The 26,385-nt window shown below is 37.3% G+C and overlaps 1 protein-coding gene across 21 annotated transcripts in view; it reads left to right on the forward strand.

The window, feature by feature from the left end:
- Positions 1–26,385, forward strand: part of RAD51B (RAD51 paralog B) — an 851,179-nt gene that overhangs the window by 65,441 nt on the left and 759,353 nt on the right. The gene's annotated exons all lie outside the window — the stretch shown is intronic.

Raw genomic sequence — 26,385 nt, forward strand, 5'->3', positions numbered from 1 at the left:
AACATAAAATTAAAAAATTTTCACAGAGAATTTTATAGACTTTTGAATATGTTCAGACTGCAGTTTTGAGAAGCAGTTGTAGAAGTCTGGTAGAATCTTTTTTCCTGAAGTTTATGGAGGTGGTGTAAGTGATACTCTGCCATTGGGATGGAAGATGCAGAACCTTTGTCTTTTTAAAGCGTGTTCACACTAGTATTGAAAAAACAGTAGGCTCTGAAGCTGTTTAGAGATACTTGATAAAAATAACTGAAAAAAATTTAAATATTGCTTTATAAACTACTAAATTGTGGTTATGGCTATATATGTTGACTGTTTATCATTGACTTCTAATTACCACTTATAGAATAGTTATACATATTGTAAATTATGTATCAGATTAAAATATTAGGATGTTTTTGCCAGAAAGGACCTTAAAATTTAGTTTGGCCCCTTCATTTTACAGATGACAGTGAGGCCGAAAAGTGACCTGACTTGCTCCAGGACACTCAGCATAGGAAAGGACAAGCAGTGGGTAGAATGAGAGATCTTTTAGATGCCAGTTTGGGGATTTTTTTTTTCCACAGCAGAATTTTCTTTTTTTCTGAGATGTACAGAATTATGGTGGACTGTAAACTTATTAATGACAGGATTATATCTTCTGTTTCTCTGATTTCCAGGACCTAGCACTGTGGATAACTAATATTTAGGAGGTAACAGCTAATGAAAGTACAATTAAGGTTTATGAAAATAGTCTTACCATATGTATGTCATATTTACATTCATTGGAATATTTTTCTTTATCTTTTAAAACATAATTTGAATTTTTTTATGCTTACTGCTGGAATTCTTGTTATGTTTTTTTTTGAGACGGAGTCTCGCTCTGTCGCCCAGGCTGGAGTGCAGTGGCCAGATCTCAGCTCACTGCAAGCTCCGCCTCCCGGGTTCCCGCCATTCTCCTGCCTCAGCCTCCCGAGTTGCTGGGACCACAGGCGCCGCCACCTCGCCCGGCTAATTTTTTGTATTTTTAGTAGAGACGGGGTTTCGCCGTGTTAGCCAGGATGGTCTCGATCTCCTGACCTTGTGATCCGCCCGTCTCGGCCTCCCAAAGTGCTGGGATTACAGGCTTGAGCCACCGCGCCCGGCCATGTTTTTGTTTTTAAATTGACCTTTGTAGTATGCCATGTTAGTTATATTCTTTTTATTTATTTTCAATTCCAGAGTTGTATAAGTTGTTGGAATTAAAGAGAATGAAAATATATTGCTTAGATAACAGGACTTTGACCTTTTGAAAATTCTTTGGAAATGCTTTTTTACTTGTATTTCCAAGATCTACATTTTTACTTTTTCAGAGAATTCAACAAATCAATTTCTGTTGTTATATGAATAATATTGAACTTTTTTGTCTCCCCTTAATCTTCTACTTCCTTCATTTCTTGATATTGTACAAATGTTTTCTGGTATAAGGGGACGAGTACCAGTTAACACAATTTACAAAAGAGGTATATGGAGATAAATTTGGATATATTATTAAATATTCTAAGAGGGAAATGCCTTATTTCCATTGAAAGTTGTTAATATCCAAATTATTTTACTAAGATGTGCTTATAATCAGTTTTTCTGTTGCCATCTGTGTTCTTGATTACACACCTTTTGAGAATATCCATTGCTCTAATTTATTGCTGATCAAGGTTTTTGGAATTTTAATGATTATTTTTGTTTAAAGCTGCTTAGAAAAATGTATCAAAATATTTAATTTTTAATTTTGCTATTTTAAAGACAGTTTTAAATCATTAACAAATGGAAAGAATTTGTTCTTGTTTTAAAGTGGACATATAACAAGGTTAAACTTTTTATTATTATTTGACGCAAGCATAATTTTTTTTTTCTCTTTTTAGTGGTGAACTTCATGTGGGCCAGGATTTTATTTATTTATTTATTTATTTATTTCACATCATGAGCTGTCCCATTATGCCAAGTGGGTTTAATTTTTGTAGGATTATACCTTGTCTTAGATACTAATAAATATTGAAAATAGAAAAATAAGAAACTAGGCCACTTCATTTAAAATAATTAAGGTTTTATTAATTATAAATTGGGAATATTGTCTTTATAACTGCGAGATAAGAGGAAAAAGAATGTATGTACCCAAATTTGACGTTTATTTTTGTCTTAAACATATATATTCAGAACTGTCACTATGTGAAAGTCTGATGAAGTTACTCTGATTGTAAAGTAGGAGTCCTAGACCCTAGATATAGACATAGATATGCCATTAAAGCTCTGCAGTCCTATTTTGCTGTGTGTAGCATTGTTGTATGACTTCTAGAAATCACGTAATTTTTGGTTTACTCTTACTACTTTCATATTTGTTACTGAAAACAAGCACCATAGGACTTCTGAGGTAAGAAAAGTCCTTTATAGTGTTTTTCTTTTCCATAAATGCCTACTGTCGGCTCACACACATTTGAAATCAGATTGTTCTTAAAGCTATCCTGTGTTCATTCAGGTCCCTGAAACTCACAGTCTAGACTAAGCCTTTATCATTTAGTGAAAATAATTCTAGAAAAAGTGTATCTTTCTTTTGTGTAGCTCTTTATGACTTCTGAAACTTTGTTTTTATTGTTTCTAGCAAAAAGCTAGAAACAACTTAAAAGTTAATAAGTAGGTGATTGGCTATATTAATGTTGATATAGCCATACAATATTATATTGTGCCACTGTTACAATGAATGAGGTAGCCCAGAAATGGATTCATAGGTTATGCAGGCAAGGGTTAATTCAGCTGGCATGGGTTACTCACATCCAGCCTTTCCCAAAAAAGGCCTCTTTTCAGGACTGCCCTTGATTGGCTCCTAGGAGATGAGCACTGGGCCCTGGGAATATTCTGCCTAGTAAGAGAGTTATATGCCTGAGGACTTGAGCCACAGGTACTAGTTTGATCAGATAGTTTATGCAAACAGTATGATTTATGGTGAAGCCTATTTTTCTCTGGGGATCTGGAGACTACAATCTAAAGAGCTGAGGTCATTCACATGCAGGCATTGCATGCCTAGTGACTGACCCTCAATAAAAATGCTGGACATTAAGGCTTCAGTGAACTTTCCTGGTTGACATTACTTTGCATGTGTTGTCACACATTGTTGCTAGAGCAATTAAGCACATGCATGCAACTCTATTGGGAGAGGACACCTGGAATCTTGCACCTGGTTTCTCCTGGACTTTGCTCATGTACCTTTTCTGTTTGCTCATTTTGATCTGTATCCTTTTGCTGTAGTAAGCCATAACTGTCAATATAACAGCTTTTCTGCGTCCTGTGAGTCCTTCTAGTAAATCATTGAGCCAGAAGGTAATCATGGGGAACCTTGACATGCAGGGGCACTAATAGATATATACAAGGGTATCTATGGCAACTTAATTTGTAATTGCTCAAAACTGGCAAGATGTATTGTAGTTAATAGTATTGCATCAATCTTAATACATTGGTTTTGATAATTGTACTATAGTATGTAAGATGGTGATATTAGGAGAAGCTGGGAGAAGGGCATTTGAGAACTCTATACCCGTTCCACAGCTTTGTGGTTAATCTAAAATTGTTTCCAAATAAAAAGTTAAAAAAGAAAAGGAGGTCAGGTGTGGTGGGTCACACCTGAAATCCCAGCATTTGGGAAGCTAAGGCGGGAGGGTCACTTGGCCAGGAGCTAGAGACCATCCTGTGCAACATAGCAAGACTTCATCTTCACACACACACACACACACACACACACCCCACATACACACACACACACACAAAACAATTAGCTGGATATGGTGGTGCACACCTGTAGTCACAGCTACTTGGGAGGCTGGGGCAGGAGGATGGCTTGAGCCCAGGAGTTCAGGACTGCAATGAGCTATAAACATGCCACTGCATTCCAGCCTGGGTGACAGGGCAAGACCCTGTCTCAAAAAAATAATTCAGTCAATAAATAAATAAATAAATAAATAAATAAAGAGTAGGGCGGGTTTTATGAGTAGAAGTTGGCTCTGGGTACTCATAAAGAAACGGCACTGGCAGTATTTGGAGAAGGGGACTTGATTTTTATGCACTGGTTCTCTTCCATTTAGTCATCTGGTCCCATAGATATTATCTAATACCTCTTCAATTTAAACCTTGCTCTTAATCTTTCAGCACATCCTCTTGACTCCACTTTCAAAATACATTCAGTACCTGATTACTTTCTGTCACCTTCATTGCTATCATCTTGGTTCCTGGAGGTTAAAAGTACTGGTTTTGGAGTTAGACGTTGGTTTGAATCTTAGCTCCACTATTTACTAATTTTGTGACCTTGAATGAGTATTTATCCCAGCTCTAACCTTTAGTTTCCATGTTTGAAAAATGAGGTTAATAATATCTGACTCATAGGGCTGTGAGTATTAAATGAGATAATGTCTGTAATGTTCTTCACAATGTTTGGCACATTCAGTAAAAAGTAGCCTTTAATTATTAATTTTACTAGTTACCTCATTCCCGATGCCTGGTGTGTTTTATCTCTCTCCTCCTAAAATATTTTTTTAAAAGGCTGCAAGGGCCTCAGAAGGAAAAATCATGTCTTATTCACTATTGTATCCCCCTCTGTCTTATTGATGGATACTGTTACTGCCTGAACCCTCCTTTATCTGGTTAACTTATACTTATTTTTTGGATCTCAGACTCTTTTTGTCTTTCCTTTTTAATTCCACCTTCAGCACTTGTGTCCAAAACTCCATGCTAGGAACAATGGGATAATAAAGATGAGTAAAGTCTTTGCCCTTAAGGCTTCTGCAAATAAGGTAATTGTAGAGACAAATCGCTGTCTGTGATATAATGGAGAATAAAATAAGTGTCTTGTCTACTGTTCCTTTTTATTTCTTACAAATATGTAAGTAGCTTGGTACTTCTCTGTCCTTTGTTTGGAATTATAGATTACACAGAGGGGAATTAAAGGGAGGTAGCAGAGACTTTCATAGTCTCTTGGTAAACCCTTTATCATGTCTAGCTTTGGCCCTTAAATGTCCCATTCTTTTTTTATTTTTATGTTTTGAGACAAAATCTCTATTGCCCAGGCAGGAGTGCAATGGCATGGTCATAGCTTACTGCAGCTATGCCTAGTTCTAGTGATCCTTCTGCCTCAACCTCCCAAATAGCTGGGACTACAGGCATGTACCACCATGCCTAGCTAATTTTTTGGATTTTTAGTAGAGATAGGGTCTTGCTATGTTGCCCAGGCTAGTCTCGAACTCCTGGGCTCAAGCACTCTGCCCACTGTGGCCTCCCAAAATGCTAGGATTATAGGCATGAGCCACCGTGCCTGGCTAGGGTTCCATTCTTATTTAGAAAGTGAGTGGTGTTTTGGAGACTGATGGGTAGTAGTTAAATTCATAAAGCAAATTCATAATTCTAAAGTTGTATTGCTAAGAAAAGGTTGGAAATGAAGGCCAGCTGTAGCTCTTAGTCTTTAGTATTCTTTATATGGGTTACACAGTGCCTTGATTTGTTGTAGAATTTTCTAATCGAAGATCTTAAGGTTGTAGCTGAGTGGCAGTCTTGTTTTCTAATTAGTATAGGGATGCAGAGAATGAGGCGATTTATCTAAGATTACTTAAGGAGTCGTTTGGATAATTGAATAATATCACTTGCCACTTCTGTCCTGGGTTGTTATTGTAGTATCTTAATGGGTCTGCTTCTCTCTTTTCTGTATTGGTAATAGTACTATGAGGGCAGAGAAACTATTTGTTTTGTCCACAGTTGTATCCTTTACAGCTAGGACAGTGTGGCACATAATATATGCTCTAATTAATATTTGTTGAATGATTAAGTCTCAGTTTAGGATATGATATAATATTTAAAGTTCTCTTCCTTCTGGCTCCAACGTGCTCCTCCCATGTTGTCATTTCTCTTCTGTGCAGAAATGGACACACAGGTGTCAAGAATACACAATGGGGAAAAGACAGCCTCTTCAATAAATGGTGTTGGGAAAACTGGATATTTTTCAATCCTCAATATATGACACTATTCAATACAGGCAGCTAAGGAGGATACATAAGAACATATATCCAAAGGAATTAAAATCAGGATCTCAAATAAATATCTGAATTCCTATGTTCATTGTAGGATTATTCCCAATAGCTAAGCCATGGAAGCAATGCAAATGTCATCCATGGATGAATGGAAAAAGGAAATGTCATATATACATACAATGGTATACTATTTAGCCTTAAAAAAAAGAGAAGGAAATACTACTATCTGTCACAACATGGATGAACCTGGAGGACATTATGCTAAATGAGATAAGCCAGAGAGAGAAGAACAAAGAATACGTGATCCCACTTTTACTAGCATATGGAATCTAAAATAGTCAAACTCATAGAGCAAAGAGTAGAATGGTGATTGCCAGGGGCTGGGAGGAGGAGGAAACGGGGGTATTGGCCAGAAGTAAGACTGCTGGATCATATGGTAGTTCTATCTTCAGTGTTTTGAGGAACCTCCATACTGTTTTCCATAGATTCTTAAATGTTTGGGAAATATTTTTAATCTTACAAAGTTAATTAAGTGCCTCTTGAATTCTTACATTCAATAAAGGGAAAACATTCTAACCTAGGAAAATTAAAGTTGTTTTCTGACTTTTTGTTTGAAATATACAAAGCTGTGTATATTTAATGTATACAACTTGGAGAATGTACACTGTGAAACCATTACTACGGTCAATGCCATAAACACATCCATTACCTCTAAAAGTTTCCGCCTAGGCTGGGATCACCGCGCCCAGCCCTTTATTCACTTTTGGTGGGAGTGTAAATTGGTGTAGCTACCTGCTATGGAATCTATGTAAAAACGTAACAGCTGTGGTTTAAAAGTTTTATTGTCTTCCAATACAAGTAACATAATGTAAACTAGAGGATATTAAAAATTGTGTATTTTTCACTTGAACAGCTTGTTCCCTACCCCTTTTTTGATTTCTGTTTATCCTTGATATTGAAAGAGAAATAATCTTGTTGATTTTACATCTCTATTTATTTAGATATTTTTCTTTTTTTTTTTTTTTGAGATGGAGTCTCGCTCTGTTGCCCAGGCTGGAGTGCAGTGGCACAATCTTGGCTCACTGCAACCTCCACCCCCCGGGTTCAAGTGATTCTTCTGCCTCAGCTTTCCCAGTAGCTGGGACTACAGGCATCCGCCACCACGCCCGACTAATTTTTGTATTTTTAGTAGAGATGGGGTTTCACCATATTGGCCAGGCTGGTCTGGAACTCCTGACCTTGTGATCCGCCCGCCTCGGCCTCCCAAAGTACTGGGATTTACAGGCGTGAGCCACTGCGCCCAGCCTATTTAGATTTTTTTTTTTTTTTTTTTTTTTTTTTTTTTTTTTGAGACGGCGTCTTGTTCTGTCGCCCAGGGCGGAGTGCAGTGGCACGATCTCCGCTCACTGCAACCCCCTCTCCCGGGTTCACGCTATTCTGCCTCAGCCTTCCGAGTAGCTGGGACTACAGATGGCCGCCACCATGCCCAGCTAATTTTTTTTTTTTTTTTTTTGTATTTTTAGTAGAGACGGGGTTTCACCGTGTTAGCTAGTATGGCCTCCATCTCCTGACCTCGTGATCCGACTGCCTCAGCCTCCCAAAGTGCTGGGATTACAGGCGTGAGCCACCGTGCCCGGCCTAGATTCTTTTAATATTGACTCAGTCTCTGCTGGGAAATACCTTCTTAAAAGTGAAACATTTGCATTAGATTATAGCTTTTTTAACCTTAAGGCTATTTTGATGGTCATAGAGAGAAAAATATGTATGGCTAGACAGAGAGCAGTGGTTCTTATTGTATTACCATTAATGGTTTGTTCCTAAGATTCTTTTAAAATTAAAATTTTATTATAAACATTTGGGCTTTGAAGTCCCTCTTAAGATTAGGGTCCTTATTTATTGTCTCAGAGTTTGTGTTAATTGTTTTACTGGAAAAAATAAGTAGTCATTGACATTGAAAAAATTTCTACAGATTTGAAATGCTTGCTATTAATAAGAAATAGCTACACCTTATTGAGTACTACTTTTTTTGTTTCAGGTTCTGTAGTCAGTACATTTCAAACATTTTCCATTTAATATTTTACATAACTTTGTGAGGTGTATTATATTATTGCTTTTTTATAGTTGAAGAAATTGAGGCTTATAAAGGTTAAATAACTTTACCAGAGTCACGTGGCTAGTAAGTGGAAGGGCTTGAGTTTGAATCCAGATATGTCTGATTCCAATGCATGTGTTCTTATTCCTAATGGAACACTGCTCCTAATGCACTAGTCAAAATTATTCTATTCCCTTGCTGCTTATCATACTAAAAACTTTTCAATACTTATTGTTTCCTCTAAGCCTTTTTCAATGGAAAGTCTCTAATTTTGCTTTATGCTTTTTTTGCTGCTTGTAAACGTAACCACAGTGTTGCTTCTATATTAGTGGTATAAGTATTTCAAGTAAGAGAAATATTTGAATACTTGAAGCTTTGATTGCTTTTTCACAAACATGTAAATCACACATGTAATGTTAAGAGTATAATTAATGCCTTCTATGTGCCAGTGAATATACTGAAGACTTGTAGGTTTTCTGAACGATATTCTCAGAATTGGCAAACTTGTAGCTTACGTCTTGTAGTAAAGATGTTGTCTTAGGAAAATAATTTCAAAATACTTGCACTTTAGACCTCTCTTGGGGAACACATGAAGTAAGACTGTCTCCTAAGATTCTGCTTTGAGGTTTTATGAAGACACAATACATGCTGTAACTGGACAGAAGACATTTTAGTTTCATGACATTGCCAAATGTGTCTCATAAAATTCACTGTTCATGAATTTAATTAAAAGTTCTTAGGAGCTTAAAACTTAAAGTAGGTATTATAGACTCATGACTCAAAGGATCTTTCAGTTATGTGTGTGTGTGTATATATATGTATGTGTATACATATAAATATATATTTATATACACAAATATATATTTATATATTTAATATTATATAAATATTGCCACATATATAAATATATTTATATATAAATATATATATATTTGAGGGTGAGACAATTCTAAACTAAAGTGGAATAAAGCAATGCCTATCGTTATAAGTACCAAAGTGCAGTATTTTAAAGAAATGTTGAAATTGTTATAATATGAAGTTTCTTAGTGCCCCTAGCTTACAGCCACTAAAGTTAGTTTTATTTCTGACACCATATTGTAATGAATTTACCTTTTGTTCTGTATGATCTTTAGTTATTGGTTGCTATGATCTTTAGTTATTGGTTGCCCAATAACATGGGATTGGCCTGCCTGCTAACCTTGTGTTGGAGTCTGCTTAGTCCCTAGTTCAGCTAGGTCCAAGTTTTTGTCCCATGACCAAGAAGAATAAGGCTTGCAGACGCTGGAGAGTGAATAGAGTAGAATTTATTAAGCAAAAGGAAAGCTCTCAGCAAAGAGAGGGGACCTGAAAGCAGGTTGCCAGAAATGGGGCTAAGTTCTGGGTCTTTTATGTGGCGAGAGCAAGGAAGTCTTCTGTGGGTTTTGCCCCAGATGGGAAGGCTAAAGTTCCCTCTTAAGGATGTTGCATCTGTGCATGCCTGGGGTTGGCCAGAGTGACTCCATCTTGATTATTACCCATGAGTGCCTAAGCGAAAGCCACAGGGGTGCTAAAACCACAATGCTAATGTCATTATAATGAGTTGGGCCAAGTTAAGGACATTTAGTTGACTTATTGCGCCTGTGCCTAAGTTGGGATGGTCCCTTCTGAGCAACATCCTGGCATAAGAGGAAGTTCTTAACCATATTTCTTCTCGTTTGCTACAGGGACAGTGTAGGTACAGTCCTGTGGGTATTTTTCTACTCCCAAGACCCTCCCTTTCTATCCCTAAACTGCCTCCTCTGTCACTTGGAAATGGCAGTTTACTGTCGAACAATAGACCTCTCCTTATGCTTTTCTCTTCCAATCTTTGGGATTGACACTCTGAAGATTAAACATTTCATTGAGACGGCATGATGCAGTGGAAGGTACCCAGAATCACAATACAGTTCACAATTGCAAAGATATGGAATCAACCAGAGTGGATGATTAGATGAAGAAAATGTAGTATATATACATAATGGAATACTATTCAGCCATAAAAAGACTGACATAATGTCTTTTGCAGCAACATGGATCAAACTGGAGGCCATTATCTTATGTGAAATAAGCCAGACACAAAAAGACAAATACCACATATAAGTGGGAGTGAAATAATGTATACTTATGGATGTAGAGTGTGGAATGATAGGCAGTGAAGACTGGGAAGGGTGGGAGGGGGTTGGATGATGAGAAATTGCTTAATTGGTACAATGTATGTTATTCCAGTGATGAATACACGGAAAGTCCTGACTTCATCACTATGCAATATATTCATGTAACAAAATTACACTGTATCCCTTACATTTACATAAATAAAATGAAATGGAAAATGAAAGAAGATAGGAGTTTAAGTACCAGATGTGTTACAACTAGCTGTGCAATCCTGGACCAATCGGTTCTCATTTCTGAGCCTCAGTATCCTTATCTGTAGAAAGTGGCTAAAAGTTGCTACCTCATAAGGCTTAATATTATTATTACTAATAATGTTAATAGATGAATAGTAATATGTTTCTGATTACTAAACTTTATAGAGGTTTTTATAATTTATAAGTACTTTCATATGTAATAATTTTATAGGGATATATATTTATCTATATTTCTGAAAGGACTTTGCAAATTCTGAAGCACTATGTGACTATTAGTTGATAGTTCCATAACCAGCTAAATCTGATTTAGTGACTGTTTTTATCCCTAGTTATTTGAACAATCAGAATTTTCTAAGCTCAGATAATGCACTTAACTCAATTTGTTTAGCTAAAATAAAAGTTTTGGAATATTTTTAAACTAGTGTTAAGATTTGTTTTAAAATTAGATTGTAATGACATCTGGCTTTTATATTATTCTTTTTTTTTTTTTTTTTTTTTTTTTTTTTTTTGAGACGGAGTCTCTCGCTGTTGCCCAGGCTGGAGTGCAGTGGCGCGATCTCGGCTCACTGCAAGCTCCGCCTCCTGGGTTCCCGCCATTCTCCTGCCTCAGCCTCCTGAGTAGCTGGGACTACAGGCGCCCGCCACCGCGCCCGGCTAATTTTTTGTATTTTTAGTAGAGACGGGGTTTCACTGTGGTCTCGATCTCCTGACCTTGTGATCCGCCCGCCTCGGCCTCCCAAAGTGCTGGGATTACAGGCTTGAGCCACCGCGCCCGGCCTATATTATTCTTATTATTTAAAGATGTAGAAATGGTGACGCAGTAAAACTCATGAGTGGTTAGTAGTTGGGGGCTAGGGTCATTTTTAGGAGTTACAGTGATGTACTCTGTCCACTAAATTTAGTGATGAATCAATGTAGTTATTTTAAAATAAATATTTAGTATTTTATGTTTACAGAGGACCCTGCAATTATTAGTTAGCTTATACCAATATTTATTGCTGTATAAAGGGCTGGGCAAATGCCTATAATGGCCAACTTTGAGAAATTTACAGGCACCTTTGAGAAAGCTTCTTCTTCTTCTTTTTATTTTTTTTGGAAGACGGAGTCTTGCTCTGTCGCCCAGGCTGGAGTGCAATGGTGCAATCTTGGCTCACTGCAACTTCCACCTCCTGGGTTCAAGCGATTCTCCTGCGTAAGCCTCCCGAGTAGCTGGGATTACAGGCACCCACCACCATTCCCAGCTAATTTTTGTATTTTTAGGAGAGACGGGGTTTCACCATGTTGGCCAGGCTGGTTTCAAATTCCTGACCTCAAATGATCTGCCTGCCTTAGCCTCCCAAAGTGTTGGGATTACAGGTGTGAGCCATTGTGCCTGGCCTGAGAAAACTTCAACTCTGGGTTTAGTTGGTTTGCCTGTATACGGTCAGGAATCTGCAAAGCTTATTTGATTATTTGTGCCAGCATTTTCCCTGAGAAGTTATTCTGAAAAATACTCTCTCTCAAAATGATAAAAACCTTTTCTGTGCATTTGTTTCAGAATCTCACCACTTCTAGGACCTAGAACTTCTTTCTAAAGTGTAACCTAAATATTTCCCTTCAGAAGTTAAATAACTAACATTATTAGTGTAACCACCATTTAAGGCATTTAAAAAAATGAAATAGTCTGCTTTCAAGACTCTTCTTTCTATTATGGATATAAAACATATTTTTAAAAAGATCAACATTATAAGGTAGTAGATAGTAAGTACTAATCAGGTGTTTGTGGCAGATACTGTTAGTTGCCTACCCAAAACTTATTTCCATCTTCACCTTGTTAATAGAATCCTAATTGTGCTTTGGTAGCTGTGTGCCCAGCCTTGGTTCATGACAGTCGTGTTTCCCGATTTCCTAACTTCTACAACTGAGGATAGCCATGTGACCGAGTTCTGGACAGTGATACCTGTTTAGCTCTTCATTTTTTTTTCTTTCCAACTTTTATTTTAGGTCAGGGGGTACATGTGCAGGTTTGTTATGTGGGTAAATTGCATGTTGTGGGGGGTTGGTGTTCAGATTATTTCATTACCCAGGTAATAAGCATAGTATCCAGTAGGTAGTTTTTCAGTTCATACCCTCCCCCTACCAGCCACCCTCAAATAGGCCCCCATACCTATTGTTTCCTTTTTTGTATTCATGAGGACTCAGTGTTAAGCTTCTGTTTACAAGTGAGGACATGTAGTATTTGGTTTTCTGTTCCTGAATTAATTAGCCTAGGATAATGGCCTCCAGCTCCATCCACGTTGTTGCAAAGGACATGATTTATTCTTTTTTAGTGGCTGCATGGTATTTCATGGTATATATGTACCACATTTTCTTTATCTTGTCCACCATTAGTGGGCATTTAGGTTGATTCCATGTCTTTGCTATTGTGAATAGTGCTGTGATGGACATATGCATGCTTGTGTCTTTATGGTAGAACTTTATATTCCTTTGGTTGTATACCTAGTAATAGGATTGCTAGGTTGAATGATAGAACTCTAAGTTCTTTGAAAAATTGCCAAACTACTTCCCACAATGGCTAAATTTATTAACATTCCTACCAACAGTGTATAAGTGTTCCCTTTTCTCTGCAGCCTCGCCAGCATCTATTATTTTTTGAGTGTTTAATAATAGCTATTCTGACTGGTATGAGATGGTATCTCATTATGGTTTTAGTATACATTTATCTAATGATTAAGGATGTTGACTTGTTTTTTTTTTTTTTTTTTTGAAATGGAGTCTTGCTCTGTTGCCAGGCTGGAGTGCAGTGGTGCGATCTCAGCTCACTGCAATCTCCGCCAGGTTCAAGTGATTCTCCTGCCTCAGGCTCCCAAGTAGGTGGGATTACAGAAGCACGCCACCACACCCAGCTAATTTTTGTATTTTTTTCATATGCTTTTTGGCTGTGTGTTTATCTTCTTTTGAGAAGTGTTTGTTCGTGGCCTTTGCTCATTTTTAATGGATCTGTTTGTTTTTACTTGTTAATTTCTTCAAATTCTTTATAGATTCTGGATATTAGACCTCTGTTAGATACATAGTTTGCAAATATTTTCTCCCTTTCTTTAGGTTATCTGTTTATTCTGTTTATAGTTTCTTTTTTTGTAACAGATCTCTTTCGTTTAACTAGATCCTATTTGTCATTTGTTTTTTTCAATTGCTTTTGGAACCTTTGTCATGAAATCTTTGCCATCGCGTATGTCCAGAATAGTGTTTCCTAAGTTTTCTTCTAGGGTTTTTGTAGTTTTACATTTTCTATTTAAGTCTTTAGTCCATCTTCAGTTGGTTTCTGTATATGGTAAAAGGAAGGAATCCAATTTCAGTCTTCTGCATATGGCTAGCCAGTTATCCCAGCACTATTTATTTAATAGGGAATTCAGTAAATGCTGCTGGGATTGCTTGTTTTCATCAACTTTATCAAAGGTCAGATGGTTGTAGGTATGTGGCTTTATTTCTGGGTTTTCTAACCTGTTCTGTTGTGCTGTGTGTCTGCTTTGTACCAGTACCATGCTGTTTTGATTACTGTAGTCTTTTAATATACTTTGAAGTTGGGTAGTGTGATGCTTCTGGCTGTGTTATAATATTTTTGCTTAGGGTTGCTTTGGCTTTTCAGGTTCTATATGAATTTTAGAATAGGTTTTTTTTTTTTTCTAATTCTGTGAAAAATGTTGGTAGTTCGATAGAAATAGCATTGAATCTGTAAATTGCTTTGGGCAGTATAGCCATTTTAACAATATTGATTCTTTCAATCCATGAGCATGGAATGTTTTTCCATTTGTTTGTGTCATCTCTGATTTCTTTCAGCAGTGTTTTGTAATTCTTGTTGTAGAGCTCTTTCACCTCCCTGGTTAGCTGTGTTCCTAGGTACTTTATTTTTTTGTGGCTATTGTGAATAGGATTGCATTCTTGATTTGGCTCTCAGCTTGACTCTTGTTGGTGTATAGACATGCTACTGATTTTTGTACATTGATTTTGTATTCTGAAACTTGGCTCAAGTCATTTATCAGATCTAGGAACATTTCGGCAGACATGATAAGGCTTTCTAGGTATAAAATCTATCATTTGCAAAGAGAGATTTCCTCTCTTCCTATTTGGATGCTATTTATTTCTTTATCTTGTCTAACTGCTCTGGCTAGAACTTCAGGTATAGGAATGGTAAGTGTGGTCATCCTTGTGTTGTTCCAGGTCTCAAGGGGAATGCTTCAGGCTTTTGATTATTGGGTAGGATGTTAGCTGTGGGTTTGTCATAGATGAGTCTTATTATTCTGAGGTATGTTTCTTCAGTGCCTAGTTTATTGAGGGTTTTTAACACAAAAGAATGTTGAATTTTATTGAAAGCCTTTTCTGCATCTATTGAGTTGATCATGTGGTTTTTGTTTTTAGTTTCGTTTATGTGATGAACACATTTATTGATTTGCATGTGTTGAGCCAACCTTGCATCTCAGGAATAAAGCCTGATTGATTAGGTAGATGATCTTTTTGATTTGCTGCTGGATTTGGTTTGCTTGTATTTTGTTGAAGATTTTTGCATCTATGTTTTCAGGGATATTGGCCTGAAGCTTTCTTTTTTCATTGTGTCTCTGCCAAGTATTGGTATCAGCATGATGTTGGCCTCATACAGTGAGTTAGGAGGGAGTCCTCCCTTCTGTATTTTTGGGAATAGTTTCAGTAGGATTGGTATCAGCTCATTTTTATACTCACTCAGGTGAGCTTTGGATTTGAATCAGTCTGATCCAGGGTTTTTTTCTAGTTGGTAGGCTTTTTATTACTGATTTAATTTCACAGTTTGTTATTTGTCTGTTTAGGGTTTCAATTTCTTCCTGGTTCAATCCTGGGTTGTTTTATATTTCCAGGAAATTATCCATTTCTTCTAGGTTTTTTAGTTTGTGTGCATAGTGATATTTGTAATAATCTCTGAGGGTTTTGTGTATTTCTGTGGGGTTGCTGGTAATGTCCCCTTTGTCTGTTGTGATTATGTTTATTTGAATCTTTTTTTCTCTTCTCTTCTCTTCTCTTCTCTTCTCTTCTCTTCTCTTCTCTTCTCTTCTCTTCTCTTCTCTTCTCTTCTTCTTTTTCAAAGTTTCGCTCTTGTTGCCCAGGCTGGAGTGCAATGACACCATCTCAGCTCACCGGGTTCAAGCGATTCTCCTACCTCAGCCTCCTGAGTAGCTGGGATTACAGGCATGCGCTATCATGCCCGGCTAATTTTGTATTTTTAGTAGAGACAGGTTTTCTTCATGTTGTTCAGGTTGGTCTTGAAGTCCTGACCTGAGGTGATCCGCCCGTCTTGGCCTCCCAAAGTTCTGGGATTACAGGCGTGAGCCACCATGCCCGGCTCCGGATCTTCTCTCTTTTACTTTATTAGTCTACCTAGTGGTCTATCAGTCTTACTCATTTTTTTCAAAGGACCAACTTTTGGTTTTGTTGATTTTTTGTATGGTTTTTTGTAACTAAATTTCATTCAGTTCAGCTCTGATTTTGGTTATTTCTTGTCTTCTGCTAGCTTTGGAGTTGGTTTGCTCTTGTTTTTTTGGTTCCTCTAGGTGTAATGTTAGGTTGTTAATTTGAGATTTTTCTATGTTTTAGTTCTCTATTGCTATTTAATATTTTGTTATAAAATATAGTACCTTAAAGCAACAATTATAATTTATTATCTCTCATGGTTTGTGTGGGTGAGTAATTCAGATAAGGACTTGTTTCTGCTCCGTGATGTTTTAGGCTTCAGTTAGAAGACTCAAAGACCGAGGCTGGAGTCATGTGAAAGCTTGTTCATGCCATTTTTTAGTTAATGCTTGTGCCTGCTGGGGGTCCAGCTGGAACATTCACATGTGGTTTTAATATTATCATTGGGTTTTTTTATGACCCTGCCTCCGCAGTTATTTAGCATCACCTCTGCTGTACTCTGTTAGACAAGACTGTAAAAAATCTCCTCCTAGACTTACAGGGAGAGAATATGTCCCCTTCCGTCATTTGGAGGTGCATCTATCATGTTGTAAACAGAAATGATTAAACAGAATAAATATATTGAGGTGGCCATCTTTAGAAAATATAGCTTACTGCAGCATTTAAGGGAAGGTTTATTGTTGGGGGGCTGTGGGGCTGTTGGGCAGTGAGGTTTTAGGCATGATCCTTTGTTGCTTTTTCCTTCTTCATGCCTGAAAGGAGTAGCAACCATCTTGTGCCCATAAGGTGATAAACCAACCTGCTAAGGATTTTGACATCATTGGAAGTCAGTCCTGGACAATCTGTTTCCAGGCTTCTTTTTTTCTTATGTGGGAAGAAATACCTATTTGTTTAAATTACTATATTAAGGATTTTGTTTTTTTACAACCAATCATAATTCCCAAATGTCATGGTTGTCAACTTTGAGCATACATAGGAATCACCTGTAGGACTTGTTAAAATACAGATTGCTTGGCCCCATCTTAGAGTTTCTGATTCACTAGGTCTGGCACAGGGCTCAAGAAGTTGGATTTGTAGCAAGCTCTATGGTGTTGTTGATTCTATGGTCTTGGGACTGAGGTATGGGCTTTGAGACTTCAGAGAAGGGTGGGTGGCTAGGGCTGACCTTAACGGAAAGATGGAACTTGGGATAAATAGATGAGATTTAGACAGGATTAGGGAAGCAGTTCCAAGTATTACAAATGATATCAACAAATAACATGAAAGCAGAAAAAGTATACTTTTTTTTTTGTTTTTTAGGATTTCTGTGAGTAAATTAGCTTACTTGGAGCGGGAGTTTTTTTAAATTTTTTTAAACTGAGGATGTGAGATTAGATTAAAGGGAAAATAAGGACTGGATTAAGGTCCTTGGAAGCCAGAGAGACATTTTTTAAAAAATTTTGTAGCTAGTTAGGAACTGTTAGAAGTTTCGACAGAGAGTTATGTGGCCAGAGCAGTATGTTAGGAGGATACCTATGTTTGGTGGTGGTATGTTTGGTGGTGGTAGTGGAATGCATTTAGTTATTAAACAAATTTTAACAAATGGTTCTTGAGCATTTGTGATGTCTTGGACTCAGTTCTATGAACTGGGAATACAAAGGTGAATAAGACATGGATCCTGCCATCAAAGAGCATGGTCTAGTGCAGAAATTCTCAGAGTGTGGGTAAAGGACCCCTGGAGGTCCCTGAGACCTTTTCAAGGAGAAAAGGTTAAAAGTATTTTCGTAATAATACTTTTAATAATTCTAAGAATTCTGAGACACTGTTTACTTTTTGTCGTTCTCTTTCATTAGTGTACAAGATTTTCAGAGGCTTTGTAACATAGGATGTCATCATTGCTCATATAGCTAATGGAATACATGCTTGTGTATTAAAACTTTTGTTTTAATTTCTTAATTATAACTTGGTAAATACTGATAGACATAACCCCCTAAACAAAAGCTGGAATCTTCAGTAATTTTTTTAAGAGGTAGAGTCGTGAAGCCAAAAAGTTTGAAAATTGCTGTTCCAGAGAATAGGTTGGAGGAGAAAACACATGAAAAACAAAAGACTAACAATAATCTAGATGTAAGGTAATAAGAGCTTAAACTAAAGTTATAACAAATGAAAAGGGGAGGAAGAGACATTTGGTAGACACTGAAGAGTGGAAAAATGGGTAATACCTAGTGTAAATTATGATGTGGGAAAATGGATACTGCTAGTGAACATGTAAATTAGTACCAGCCTTTTGGAGGAACAATTTGACAAAACTTATTAGAGACTCTAAAAATTAATCTTTCCTGTGACTTATTCTGTACTTACTATAAGGAAATAAATAAGAATATATCTTTGCGGTTTTGTTTGTAGTATCAGTAAAAATTTATAAGAAGCCTAAATATTTATCAGAGGAGTTTGATTAAATAAATTATTACATCCATTCAATAAAATGCTGTGTAGTCACTAAAAATAATGATGTCGGTGAATATTTAATGTAAAAAAATACATACTTTTTTGTTGTTTTGTTTTGGAATTTTTGAGAGAGGGTCTCACTCTGTTGCACAGGCTGGCATAGCGTAGCACAAACATGGCTCGCTGCAGCCTTGACCTCCTGGGCTTAAGCCAGGCACTACAGGCACATGCCACCATGCCTGGCTAACTTTTTAAAATAAGTTTTGTTTTAAAGATGCAGTCTCACCATATTGCCCAGGCTGGTCTTGAACTCCTAGACTCAAGCCATCCTCCCATCTTGGCCTTCCAAAGTGTTGGGATTACAGGCATAAGCCATCACACCCGGCCAAAAAATACTTTTTATAAATACCTCAGTTGCATAGTGTTTTCTCCATTATCAACTTGACAGGGTTTGGTTTAAGGTTTATGGTTATAAGTACTTATTTCTGTAAAATTTAAGATCTATCAATATGTCTAATTTTTCGGAAATTTTTTTCGTAAACATTTTAACCTTTGGCCCGTTTCAAATTGTATGTAGGCCAAGGCATACACAGTGGACATTGTGCAGCTGCGTTTAGGAATATAGCCAACATTAAGAGGTCCCTTGCAATAATGCTGTTTCAGAAAGGATATTTACTGTTCTTTTGAACATAGTTTTCTTGTTTCTGCTTTAATTTATAAATATTTAAATAAAAATAATGTTTCACTGAAGAAATTGTAAAAATGAACTATATGTTAAAAATAATCTAGGAAACTAAATTACTGCTCTTCCGCTTTGCAGTTTGATATTGCTTATTTTTCAACTCCTAAAGTCAGTGTTGATGCCTTTTAACTTTTTTTTTTTAAAATTTTACTGGATTTGTATTGTACCATATTTGTGCAGTGACTTTGATTAGGTACCAATTGAATTCAGGTTGAAAAGCATAAACTTACATCTGAAGATAACCTAGTATAATTTATATTGTGCATCATTTTGATTTTGAAATAATAATTCTTCCTTTACAACGTTAGTGCTGAATAAAAGATAGAATCCTTATGAAATAGTGAGCCCAATGTCATTTTTTTTTTTTTTTGAGTCAGAGTCTTGCTCTGTTGCCCAGACTGTAGTGCAGTGGTGCAATCTTGGCTCACTGCAACCTTCGCCTCCTAGGTGCAAGCATTTCTCTTGCCTCAGCCTCCTGAGTAGCTGGGACCACAGACATGCTCCACCACACCAGGCTAATTTTTGTATATATATTTTTAGTAAAGATGGGGTGTCACCATGTTGGCCAGGCTGTTCTCAAACTCCTGGCCTCAAGTGATCCACCCACCTGTGCCTCCCAAAGCTCTGGGATTACAGACGTGAGCCACCGTGCCCAGCGCCAGTCTCATTTTGGACACAGCAGAGACAGATGGAAAACTGTTAGCCCTTGGTGATGTTATTGAACAGTGTTATCCGTGGGTTTCCAGATGTATTAATATATGTATTTTCTTATTAAGTCCCTTGCATTGAAATGGTGGTGTATGGACTGGCAGCATGAAATAAGGAATTTTAGACTGTACCCTAGTTCAATTGAATCAAAATCCATTTTAATAGGATTCCCAGATAAGTCATATGCACACAAAAGCTGGAGAAGTATTATTTTAAGCCACTTTGAGTTGGATTTTTATTTACTTGCAACTGGATTCATCCTGATGTGACATTCTAGAGTTGTTGTTTGTTTTCTTGTTTGTTTGTTTTTCCTGAAGAGGTACAACCTTCTCCAGGCATGCTATTGTGAATATTAGAGGGAAACCATTTCTGATTATAATAGAAACAGCATTTGTTGAGTCATGATACAGTTTAAATAGTTCTCATTATACTTTGATATAATTTTTTTCATTTTTTTAAATGGTTATTTTTAGATGAAACCTAAAACTGTACTCTTTACTACTTGTGGTAAAAAAGACCCTACTGTTATTTTTGGCAAGTCAGGAGATGTAACCTTAGCTGTGAAGGTTAAAAGCCAGCTTTGAGAGTTGCATTTTACCTCCCTTAGAATTACTCCTTCCCATTCTTTCCTCAGCTCTGTTCCTATTTCAACTAGATAGTTTTGTAGTATACCTGTATTCCAGAACCATTACTGTCTGGGGAGCGACTCTTATAAACTGCTGCCTTTTAGACCAGATGTGTGTTTCAGTTACGTGAATAGAGAAAAGAATGTCATCCCCCTGCTATATCTGTAAATGTGATAGCATGAAAAAATTAAATCCACCAGCAATCTAGGAATTTTGAGAAAATTTATTTTTTCTACTCTTTATACAAAGCCAGATGCCACATTCCATAAAAGCAAAACATATTTTAAAATTGTACTTCTTGTTTGTCCGTTTATTTAGAGGGCTTAATGAGTCTGCAGTCAGATATTTTAGATGATTCCATTCACAAATAGATTATCATTCTGTAATTAACTGAGAATGATATCTCTGTGGTGTACTTTACAGTGGGAATTACCAAAGGTCTGTATTCACTCAGAAAGGTCTTAGCTTTAAAAGCAGTCCTTTTAAAGGAAATGTAACTATGCTGATTGATTTTGTTATTGTTATCCTTTGAGTGTTTACTGTATGCTAGGCATTGTGCTAGGTAATATGAAAATATGTCTCTAATCCCTGTTTTAGACATGATAACATTGAGGCTAGAGAGATCATGTAACATGCAGAAAATTGTATAGTTATAAGAACCCATGGCTGGTGCTCCCAAAGCTCATTCATCCCCTTGAGGAGTTCAGATTCTACTGACTGAGAGAGAAAGAGCTCACTGTAATAGAATGCAAAATGTAAAATTTTAAATGAAGTAAATTGTAAAAGTAGATATACAAACAATTTAGTGAGAACACAGAGGAAGAAGGGATTAATTGTGATTAGGAGGATCGGGAAAAAATAATTTATCTTCCCTCCTACTTCTCTAGGGTTTTTTTTTTGAGATGGAGTCTCGCTCTGTTGCCCAGGCTAGAGTGCAGTGGCGTGATCTCGGCTCACTGCAACCTCTGCCTCCCAGGTTCAAGTGATTCTCTTGCCTCAGACTCCCAAATAGCTGGGACTACAGGTGCCTGCCACCACGCCTGGCTAATTTTTGTATTTTTAGTAGAGACTGGGTTTCACCATATTGGCCAGGCTGGTCTCGAACTCCTGACCTTGTAATCTGCCCAACTCGGCCTCCCAAAGTGCTAGGATTACAGATGTGAGTCACCACACCCAGCCTTATTTCTCTAGGTTTTTAAGCTCCTCCTGACTTCTTAATCTTTTAATGGTATCATAAGTTTTTCAGTAATCAAGATTTAAATCTTTGACTGTTTAACTGTCTTCGTATTCTTACATTTCATCACTCTGTAATGCCTTTTAGTTCTTACCGAATACGGTTTCTTGTTAGTTATCCCCTGCTGTCTATTTTCACTGCTGTCGCCCTAGTTTTACCTATCACTATATCATCTAGGCCAGTGATTATCAACCTTTGGTGGACCTAAGAATCATCTAATGGTGCTTTGTCAAGGTATAAAGAGATGTTGACTTATTAGTTTAAGGTTATGGGTGATTCATCAAAGTTGAGAAATACTTATCTAGGGCAGTGATCTTCAAAATGTGATCTTGGGACTGCTGGGTGTCTCTGGGACTCTATCAGGGATCTGCAAAGTTAAAACTATTTTCGTGGTTAAACTAAGATGTCATTTACCTTTTTCATTGTGTTGAGATTTGCAGTGATGGTGAAGAAAATAGTGATGGATAAAACTTGTAGTGCCTTAGTTCAAGTTAAGACAGTGCTTCCAAATCAAATTAGTAATCAATGCATTCTTCACTGCCACATACCAGTTTTTTTTGCTTAATAATGTCTTAAATGAATCACTTAAAATTATTATTATTAAAATTTTTTTATTTTAAATTTTTGTGGGTACGTAGGTATGTATATTTGTGGGGCATATGGGATATTTTGATACAGGCATACAGTGTGTAATAATCACATTAAGGTAAGTGAGGTGTCTGTCACCTCAGGCATTTATCCTTTGTGTTACAAACAATCCAGTTATACTCTCTTAGTTATTTTTAAAGTACAATTAAATTATTATTGACTGTAGTCACCTGTTATGCTCTATCACTGTTTCTATTTTTTTGCACCATAAACTATCCCCACTTCTCTGCCCCACTCTTCACTACTCTTCCCAACCTCTGGTAACCATCATTCTACTCTCTATCTCCATGAGTTCAATTCTTTTTTTTTTTTTTTTTTTGAGATGGGGTCTCGCTCTTTCACCTAGGCTGGAGGGCAGTGGCACAATCTCGGCTCACTGCAACCTCCGCCTCACACATTCAAGTGATTCTCTTGCCTCAGCCTCCAGAGTAGCTGGGATTATAGGTACGTACCACCACACTTGGCTAATTTTTGTATTTTCAGTAAAGATGAGGTTTTACCATATTAGCCAGGCTAGTCTTGAACTCCTGACCTCAAGTGATCCACCCACCTTGCCCTCCCAAAGTGTTAGGATTATAGGAGTGAGCCACTGTGCCCGGCCAAGTGTTTTGATTTTTAGCTCCTATAAATAAGTGAGAACATGTGAAGTTTGTCTTTCTGTATCTGACTTATTTTACACAACACAGTGACCTTCAGTTCCATCCATGTTGTTGCAAATGACAAGTTCTCATTGTTTTCTTATGGATGAGTAGCATTGCATTGAGTATATGTACCACATTTCTTTATCCATTCATCTGTTGATGGATACTTAGGTTGTTTCTTTTCTCTTGTTGCTTTTAAGATCTTTTTGCACTTTTTTGCCATGCATAAATTTTTATGTTGTAAAATATATTTATATTTTCTTTTATTATGTCTAGATTTTGAGTCATAGTTGAAGAGGCTTTCATTGCACTGAGGTTAGAGAGGAAGGCACTCATGTTTTCTGCAATTATGCATATACAGTTGATCCTCATTTCTTGTAGACTTGGTGTTTGTACATTTGCCTCTTTGTCAGAGTTTTTTCTTTTGTAACACCCAAATTAATGATCTTGTTGCTTTCATGGGTCATTTGTAGACATGTGCAGTGCAGTAAAAAATGGATTCACTAATGTGCATGTTCCCATCTGAGGCTGAATAAAGTGATATCTACCTTCTTGTTTCACCTGTCATATTGTAAACAAGTGTTCTTTTTATCGGGGATGCCAACCCTCCCAAAGCACATGGTCTGAGAGTGTGGAAGAATAGTTTTCCAAAAGAAGTAGGGTATATCAGATACTACATGTTCTCACTTCTAAGTGAGAGCTAAACATTGGGTATTTGTGGACATAAAGATGGGAACAGTAGACACTGGGGACCACTACAGGGGGAAGTTAGAGGGTGGGCAAGGGTTGAAAAACTAACTACTGGGTACCATGCTCACTATCTGCATGATGGGATTATTCATATTCTAAACCTCAGCATCACGCAATATACCCTTGTCACAAACCTGTGCGTATATACCCCCGAATCTAAAACAAAAGTTGAAATTATGGTTTATAAAAGAAATGGGGTATGTTTATCAGAAGAGAAGGGGGATTAGGTGTCAGTCAGAAACAACTGTTTATTGTAATACCTGAGTAAGCTTTTATTGGATAGATTTGAATTGGTGAATGAATAAATTGGGTCTTGGAGAAGGGAAAGGGCTTGAATGAGTGCTTTCAGAATAGGCCTTTTCTTTTCTCAGAAGTACCAGCAATAGCTTCACATTTTTTCAGAACTGATTCCTCTAGCTTTATTGGCTTTTATCATCTTTGCTGGAGGGAAATGACGTTGGGTTAAGTATTGAGTGTGAAGGAAGATAGTATGAGGATCTTGTTTGCCTGCAGCTTTAGTCCTGCCTGCTAGACCTACTGCCCTTTAAAGACACTTGAAGGGCCTTGCCCCAGCTTTCCTTTTGAGTTTTAGGGGGCAAAAGTGTGTCATTCTTTATAAGAGTTGGATTTATAAGATTGTATATCAAATTACATACACAAGAGTTTAATTTTCTTTGTTAGTATTGTCTAAAGTTACAACATGTAAATAGTCTCTGTCCTTACTCTCTAAGCCTGCCAGTACAAAAAAATTATCATTTCCTATTAGAGCCTGAAGCTTTTTTCCTCCCTAGCTCTTATTTAGGGAGAATATATAATTTAAATGTTTGAATAGGAATAGAGGAAGTAGCCAAACACTTTTCAATAGTCCAGTTAAAATACACAATAACACATGTTTGAAGTAAATCTTTGGAAGAAAGATTGGAAGATCCTGGATAAGATAATATATCATGTGCCACAAAAGCATGCCCTGCTAAGTAAAAGTGGGAGGAAGCAGTACATATTCTATTAGAGGGTCAGAGATCTTTAAATAGAAGTTTCTCTGGCAATCTGATTCCCATATAGATAGCTGAAGGCTCAAAGAAATTTCCAAGCTTGCTAGAAATTTCCATCTGCTGGCTTTTGTGTTGAGTTAAATGCCGTCATATTTTACTGCTTCATACATTTACATTAACACTTTCCCTTTAAATTTACACAAAGGATTTTTGTTTTGTCTTGTTTTGTTTTTGTCTTTTTTTGAGTCTGGTCTCACCTTGTCTCCCAGGTTGTAGTGTAGTGGAGCTCACAGTTCACTTCAGCCTCCTGAGTACCTGGGACCAAAGGTGCATGCCACCACTCCTGGCTAATTTTTGTATTATTTGTAGAGATGGGGTTTCGCCATGTTGCCCAGGCTGGTCTCGAATTCCTGGTCTCAAGTGATCCTCCTTCCCTTGGCCTTCCACAGTGCTGGAATTGCAGACGTGAGCCACAGTGCCTGGCAGTAATATATTTTTTTATTAGAAACATAAGAACCCACCTCAAAGCTTGGGCTTGGAAGTCTATGGAGGCTTTATTCATTTTAGCCACAAACATGGGTAAGAGGCAGTCTAAGTTAAATGTGTGCACTTTGGTACCAGGCCAACCTGAGTTCTATTTTTATTTTTTTATTTTTTATTTTTATTTATTTATTTTTTTGAGACGGAGTCTCGCTGTGTCACCCAGGCTGGAGTGCTGTGGCCGGATCTCAGCTCACTGCAAGCTCCGCCTCCCGGGTTCACGCCATTCTCCTGCCTCAGCCTCCCGAGTAGCTGGGACTACAGGCGCCCGCCACCTTGCCCGGCTAGTTTTTTGTATTTTTTAGTAGAGACGGGGTTTCACCCGTCTCTAGCCAGGATGGTCTCGATCTCCTGACCTCGTGATCCGCCTGTCTTGGCCTCCCAAAGTGCTGGGATTACAGGCTTGAGCCACCGCGCCCAGCCAACCTGAGTTCTAACCAAATTTTTCATGTTTTAGATGTGTGACAAGTTAATCTTTCTAGGCCTTACTTCCCTCATGTATAAAGGTGTTATTATTAATTAATTCAACAAATATTATTAGTTACTCTTCTATGTGTTGGGGTATTCTAGTGAATAAAATAATGACAGTCTTTCCCTTTATACAGTTTCCATTTTAATGATAGAGGAGGGGGGGTGGGGGAGGCAATATAAAGGAATTGTATGTTAAAAATAATAATTGCTGTAAGCAGAGAAAAGTAGAGCAGGGTAAGGAGATACTGAATATGGAAGAAAGGAGGTGCAGAATTAGGATAGTCAGGGTTGGCATCATTGAGCCAGTGACATTTGAGCAAAAACTTGAATGAGGTTTTAAAAGGTTTGCTCTGGTATTGCTGAGTTGAGAATAGACTGTAGGGCATTAAGGATAAAAGAAGGGAGAATCATTAGGAGGTTTTCCTAGTAACCTAGGCAACAGATTTTGTTAGGCTGTTCTTGTGTTGCTATAAAGGAATACCTGAGACTGGGTAATTTATAAAGAAAAGAGATTTCATTGGCTCATGATTCTGCAGGCTATACAGGAAGCATGGCACCAGCATCTACTCAACTTCCACGGAGGCCTCAGGGGAGCTTTTACTTATGGTAGATGGCAATGAGGGAGCAGGCCCATCACATGACAAAAGCAAGAGCAAGAGAGAGAGTAGAGGGTGAGGTGCCCAACACTTTTAAACCACCAG

This window comes from Macaca mulatta, chromosome 7 (genome assembly GCF_049350105.2).
Source record: "Macaca mulatta isolate MMU2019108-1 chromosome 7, T2T-MMU8v2.0, whole genome shotgun sequence".
Classification (NCBI taxonomy): Eukaryota; Metazoa; Chordata; class Mammalia; order Primates; family Cercopithecidae; genus Macaca; species Macaca mulatta.